Below are 7,637 nucleotides of genomic sequence, written 5' to 3' on the forward strand. Positions count from 1 at the left end.
CTTCCTCAATAGATGGTTTGAGCTTTCCTTCAACATTTTTGAGGTCAGAAGTACCAAGAGATTCAAATGGCATAGTCTAGCTTTCACCTCCAGGGAGAAGCATTTAGATATTGTAGTTGCTCATTGCCATCCTCATCATCACTAGTCATAATCCCCCACTAAGGCCTTCTCTAATGCATCAAACATTAGCATATGATCAAGTTCTGAAGTAACCGCAGAATCAATCAAATCTACTTTTAAGCACTCCTCATCTTCTGTAGGGAATTTCATTGCTTTGAATACATTGAATGTCACATCTTGATCTTGCACCCACATTGTAAGTTCACCTTTCTGCACATCTATCAAGGTATGGCCTGTAGCCAAGAAAGGTCTTCCCAAGATTATGGGAATCTTCTTATCTTCCTCGAAATCCAGAATAACAAAATTTGCAGGAAAGAAGAGCTTATCCACCTTTACTAGCACATCCTCCACTATGCCTCGTGGGTAAGTAGTAGAACGATCAGCCAATTGTAGAGACACGTAGGTGGGCTTTGGATCAGGCAACGACATCAGATTGATGCTTGCTCCCAAATCACAAAGGCACTTATCAAAAGACAACTTGCCAATGGTGCAAGGAATGGTGAAGCTACCTGGATCTTTAAGCTTTGGAGGTAACTTTTGTTGCAGCACAACACTGCATTCTTCCGTTAGAGCAACGGTCTCAAGGTCATCCAGTTTCACCTTCCTTGAAAGAATACTCTTCATAAATTTCGCATAACTAGCCATTTGCTCCATAGCCTCAGCGAAAGGTATATTGATGTGAAGTTTCTTGAACACCTTCAGAAACTTACCAAACTGCTTATCCAGCTTTTGTTATTACAATCTCTTAGGGAAAGGTGGTGGAGGATAGAGTTGTTTCTCCCCTGTATTACCCTCAGGCAGAGTGTGTTCAACAGTAGTCTTCCTTGGTTTCACCGCTTTCTCCTTTTGCTTAGCTTCTTCATCACCAACTTCAGTTTCTCCTTCTTTTGCTTTTTCAGCATCAGCAACTTTTCCAGACCTTAAGGTAATAGCCTTGACTTGCTCTTTAGCTTCCTTCCTGCCTGGCACTTCAGTATCACTGGGAAGTGTGCCAGGTTGACGATTGAGCACTGCATTGGCTATTTGTCCGATTTGATTTTCCAAGGTTTTGATAGAAACCGCCCGACTTTTGCACAACAGCTTAAGTTCCTCAAAATCAGCACTAGAGGGTGGAGCTGCACCTCCTTGTTGAGGATATGATTGTCTTTGAGCATAATGCTGTGGTTGTTGGAATCCAGGTGGATTGAACTATTTACTTATGCCTTGCTGATATGGTTGCTGAATAGCATTCTGATTATTACTCCAGCTGAAATTTGGATGATTTCTGTTATTAGGATGATAAGTAGCTGGCACGGGCTGCTTTTATCGCTAATAATTGTTCATATACTGAACAGATTCGTTAACAAGAGAACACTGATCTGTAGCATGAGAACCTGCACAAAGCTCACAGACCATAGCTATCTGATTGACCCCATAGGTGGCTAGAGAGTCGACCTTCATAGACAGCGCTTGGAGCTGCGCTGCAATAGTTGTAGCTGCATCGACTTCCAGAATACCTGCTACCTTCCCAGACATCATCCTTTGAGTTGGGTTTTGATGCTCATTTGCAGCCATAGTCTCAATAAGATTATACGCCTCGGTATAGCTTTTGGCCCACAAGGCGCCTCCAACTGCTGCATCGAGCATGGGCCGAGATTGGGCCCCCAAACCACTATAGAAACCAGTGATCACCATCCAATCAGGCATTCCATGATATGGACACTTTCTCAACATTTCCTTGTAGCGCTCCCAAGCTTCGCACATAGATTCTGTAGGTTGCTGCGCAAACTGAGTAAGAGCACTCCTCATAGCAGCAGTCTTCGCCATTGGATAAAACTTCACCAGAAACTTTTGCGCAAGATCTTGCCAAGTAGTGATAGACCCGGCTGGTTCAGAATGTAACCAGTCCTTAGCTTTATCCCTCAGTAAGAATGGGAAAAAGCCTCAGCTTGATAGCCTCATCAGTCACACCATTATATTTGAAGTACTGCAGATCTCGACAAAATTTCTTATGTGCATGTTGGGGTCTTCAGTCGCAGCACCTCCGAAAGAAACAGAATTCTGCACCATCTGAATAGTGCCCGAATTGATTTCAAAGTTATTGGCCTCAATAGACGGGTGCATGATGCTAGACTGAATATCATCAATTTTAGGCCGAGAAAAATCTATAAGAGCTGGATCTGCCTTAACAATATGATCACCCATGATTAATGGTTCTTTCTGCTCACTTCCTGAATCCGAATCTTCAAAATCTATCTTCTTCCGGAATATCAAAAACTTCGTCTGACTCCTCAGCCGTATCTAAAGTCCTCTTGCGAGTACGAGAACGAGTTTGCATAAACGCTCGCTAAAGTACCTGAAACACAACCGGAAACAATAAATAACACGTCTTAATCACTGAGTCCTAATGACCAATGATGGTAAGTACATAAACTAAACAAATACGCCGAGTCCCCGGCATCGGCGCCAAAAACTTGTTAGGGCGAAAACACACGCTAATAAAACACACAAGTATACGCGTTCGCAAGTAATATAGAATACTTTCTAGTTCATTCCCACAGAGACTCAGACTAATTATGTTTAATTAAACTCACTCACCAATGTATGATTACTTCTCAATGTTAAGACAATAACACTTAGATTTGATTAAATAATTATTAACTACAATTAACTACGAGAATTAAACACTTAATTAACACTTGAATTAACAATATTAAAACACCCATGAGATCACAACTTCATTACTACTTCCTTCAATAGTCATTGTTATTACCCTTAGCATGCAACAGTGATGATATTAATCGAATAACATGAAACTGATAAAAGCCAACTTTCATTGTACTAATACCATTCTACCAAGTATCCACAATTAAGAAAGAGGTTGAATAGGCATCAATTATGTTGAGTCCCTATATGTCTACAGAATTTGACAACATAATGATTTAAGCACAAGTTATTCCTTTTGATTACACAGGGCGAATAAAACGGTTAGAATTACCCCCTAATCATGCATACTCTTACATGAACCTATGCTAGCATGGCAAATTCTAAATCTCAAGATCCACCGTCGCTTCACAAGAGATTAACACCCTATCTTATATATTCACGACGCACATAAGACGAATACGCACAACCAATACTAGATATCATACAATCATCACACACTAAGGTATTAAACAACTAACTAAAGAATTCCATAATAAATCCGTTACGACCCCATGATCACGATTAGCCCATGATAGCACTCATCGTCATCATGGGTTCATATGAAAACATGATAGTAACACACGAGAATAATAACTAAAACTACTTATATTAAACCAGAGTACGTCACAAGAGTAAATAGGTTCAAAGTAAAGAAAACTAGCATCCAACGTTACAACGAAAATAAAGAATCACAAGAAAATATGCTTCGTATTCGTTGCGGTGTGCTAAAACGGTCTTCTTCCTTATCTCCTTGCTCTTCGATTAATACTACAATCCAACCTTTATGAAACGTCTCTGAAATCTACTTATATATGAGTCCCATAAAGCCCGGCTAACTCAAAAGTTGGAAGTCAAACAGAAATAGGAGTCTAAAATATTAATTCTGAAAATCCGACCCTGCACGGCCGCTCAGCATTCTTGAGTGGGCGCTCAGCTTCCTGAGCGGTCGCTCAGCAGAGCTGAGCGGGCGCTCAGCCCCCTTCTAGAAACTGATCCATTTTTCTTCCGTTTCTTCGCTGCAATATGCTCCTATCTTCCCACTTGCAATGCTAAACACATGCCAAGGCTTATTATTGATGAAATATCTCCCGAAATACAACTAATACCCTGAAATGCACAAACACTAGAAAAACGCATCAAATACACAAAATACTTGATTTTAAGACACCAATTCAAGCTATTATAAGACGTTCTAAGTGGTATAAAATGCCACTTATCAAAATACTGTCTTCAATAATCTTCAGATTTTCCCATAAATCACATAAAAAACATTTTCGAACTCAGAAACTCGAAACCCAATAATCTCCCCCCAAGATGAAGAATCCCCTCCTTAGTACAATAAAGTTAGAAATCCCTCTTCATAGTTTCAGAAAGACTATTAGTCCATAATCTCTTTATAATCTCTCCCCATTAGTTAAGTTATCCTTCAAAATGTATCAGAGTAGAACCTTAGGATCAACCAATCAAGTGAAGAGATTATTTGGTAATCATTTCCTCACAGTGCAAGTGTGTGATTTTTGTTTAGTAATCTCATATTGTTTTTTCACTCCACTCTACACTCAAGTGTTTGTCACTCAGTCTCACAGTGTATCACTCACTCAAAGCTCCAAACATCCAAGTGTACCTGCGATAAAATCTTTTTCATAGAAAAGTTGCCTTCCACCTTCGAGGATGGAAACTCTCAGTCAAGAGATTCAGAAATATTCCTTCTGAGAGGGGAAATTAGGATTCTTTTGTGGCAGAATTCCTGATATCCCTTAACTTCCAGAAGAAGTATACCTCATAAACTCATCAGATAATATCTGAGTCCTTATTTATGAGCTACAATTTTGACAAAGTCAAAATTATTTCCAGATTTGAATTCTGGGAAGATAACCAATGGTCAATGATATGCCATTAGGGATCAAAGATTTCTTCTAAAGTCTGTGAGGACTTATCAGAGTCTCCAAGATCTTAACCCAAAAGATCAGACTCCAAGATCATTTCACATATCATACACTAGGATCTGAGAATTAAGATGGAACAACTTCCAAAATCATATATTTTCATTCAAGATCAGAGATAAAGAGCAGAATCATGATCCAGGATTTCAACCATTGCCATTGACCTTGATATGGTTTGACAATGATTGTTGCGTCAATACATTCATTATGTGTGTGAATCTCACATGTGCATTGGAAATATTTTAATCAAGGGGTAGTGACTCTCATACAGATGCCCTGGTTGACAGGCGAATTTTCAAAAGATAACATTCTATTGGGAAAATGCACCTAGTAACTATTTATATGCCTTTTTCAGCTCTATATCCTTTTGAGAGAATACAGATGGGCTTACAGATGTCTCAGGTTATAGATACTCCACTTCTTTGTGAGAGACAGAGCTGTATGGTTGACCTTTCCTTCCTTATGTGGTGCTTCTTGGCACTATCTCCCTCATTCTCAACACAACTCTAATACCAAATGGTAATTTTATCTGATCACTAAGTTGATATCTCAAGAAAATTAAGTGAATCAGAGCAAAATCTGAGTGATATATCAGATTAAGGTAATGGAATATTGTTTGAGAAGTGTTTGGTTACAATGACTTGGGTTAGAACCTATGAGGTTTGATAGGCTTATAGTCAGTTCCTAAAATCACAAACATCCGAAGTACAATATCATAGAATTTAAAGATAAAAAATAGATTAGTCTCAGGTCCAGAGATCTTTTACATTTACTTACCACAATATGGATTCATGAAGGATGTCTTAGATGATCATGCTTTCTAATTCTTTTGACAGTGCTACTCAATCAAATCTCATTAGCTCAAAATAGTTCAAGTTAGTCCAGTACAGATAAACACTATAGAGGAAATGGAGTGAACATTGTTCTAAGCTTAGAAGACTAGCATAAGGTAATCAGAGTATAAAAATATATCAGGATCTAATATCCAGAACAGAGTATAAGCATAGCAAGATCATCAAAGTTAGGTCCAAAAGATTATCAATCAAGTCATAAAATTAATCAATTATGCCAAGAGTATATCCAACAAGTCTGCACCAATTGATTAGTCAATCACAAGACTAAACCAATTAAAATATACTCCTGACATAATCATATCACAACTATCACTAGTTATGCTTCATATTTATTCTAGCACAAGACAACATAGTTATTCTAGCATAAACAGAGAATCAGAGTGACCAAGAAATCTGTTGTCAGAGTTGACTAGGCTATGAAGCTCAAAAATCATACAGAATTTCTCAGAAAATATGATATAATCACACAGAAAATAATCAGTGTACTCAAGCTAGTTGCACAAAATCTTAAGCAGGATCTAAACCTATAAATCAGAGTTATGATAAAATCATAAGTGAGATTACATGGTCTTAGATCAAAGTGCACACAAGATTGAGATGTGTGTGTGTGTGTGTGTGTATTACGCTAAAATAAATATCAATATCATGAGTATTTGCATAAGAGTAAACATATAGCATGTAAACATTCAAACAACTCATATATTGCATCAAAAACTCCAACTTACTTACCACTAGCATATAACATGTAACACATGGTAATCAGTTAGCTTCAAAACAAGTTTACAAACATGGATATATATAATAAAATAGATATGTAAACTTACTTTTGTGGCGCCCTTCCAAACCCGGGTCAGAAGTTTGGGGTCCGCACACACACACACACACTATTTATAACCTGCTTATAACAATAATAAAGATAATAATAATAATATGCAGTGACCCTACTTACCAACTACCACAGACCGCAACAGGTTAAAGTATGCACACAAGCCAAACACACTTACTTATATTACAAACATTTGAATCCCAGCTATTCCAACTCAGAACTGAGTAATTAATAATATTATAAACTTTTACAAACTTAAATTATTCCAAAAGAAACCTACTAGCTCAACTCGATCAACCTGAACCCCTAGCTCTCGCACTAGATTGGGGATCCTCGGTACCAACCGGTTCCTTCTTAACTGGAAAAGAACATAAACAATATCGCACAAATGATCTAACTAGCTCAACAAGTCACAATGACAAAACTGAGAATAATGATCATCAGGTGAATATGGTTATGATATCAAGTGAACAATAGATTATGATTTAGAATTGGATATTATATTTTCATTTTAAAAACCAAGGTTAGGCTGCTGATCACTCACGCACTAATCCCGAGCAAAGCACACAACATTGCTCTAACTACTGGATCCAAGGCACACATTGGCCTAACTTGACCATTATATGGTCTGACCATGAATCTGGTCCGCAATTTTATAAAAATAATCCAATTCTAACATAATAACAGAATAAGCAATAATAAGCAATAAACAGAATCATTAACAACATTGGACGTTCAATAATGAAAATGGTTTCAATATGAATAAGAATCAATATGGCATTTTCAAAGCATGAATGATAGGTAATGAAAGAATTGGATAACAAGGAATCAATGTTTCAGGGTTTCAAGGATTTGGTCTTTCAAAGCATAAGATACAATGGTTTGAATGTGTAAGCAATATGGTTCAGTGTTTAATATTTAGTTTGTATGTATTTGTGGAGTAGTATCATATATTTGAGGTTCGTATTTGGGTATACAACAATCAATGGTCTAGAAATAATCAGGTTTACGGCTCGAGATCAATAACTGGATTCAGGGTTTAAGGTTCAGTGCTTCAAAGCACTTGCAATATAAAACAGGACTATCAATCACTACAATATCTCGAGAAAGTTCAGAACACTTGCCTGGTACTAGCTTACTATACTGCACTCGCTTTCAATCACCACTGTCTTACTCCTCGACTACCTGTTTTCCTTTTTCTACGCCTTG

The 7,637-nt window shown here is 37.6% G+C and overlaps 1 non-coding gene across 1 annotated transcript; it reads left to right on the plus strand.

Annotated features, from left to right (window-relative positions):
- The first annotated feature begins 1,804 nt into the window (after positions 1 to 1,804).
- LOC141698989 (small nucleolar RNA R71) lies at positions 1,805 to 1,911 on the plus strand. The gene has a single exon (XR_012565482.1). It is a non-coding gene; the product is annotated as a small nucleolar RNA R71 (small nucleolar RNA).
- Positions 1,912 to 7,637: the final 5,726 nt, after the last annotated feature.

The sequence above is a fragment of the Apium graveolens genome, chromosome 11 (genome assembly GCF_009905375.1).
Source record: "Apium graveolens cultivar Ventura chromosome 11, ASM990537v1, whole genome shotgun sequence".
Lineage (NCBI taxonomy): Eukaryota > Viridiplantae > Streptophyta > Magnoliopsida > Apiales > Apiaceae > Apium > Apium graveolens.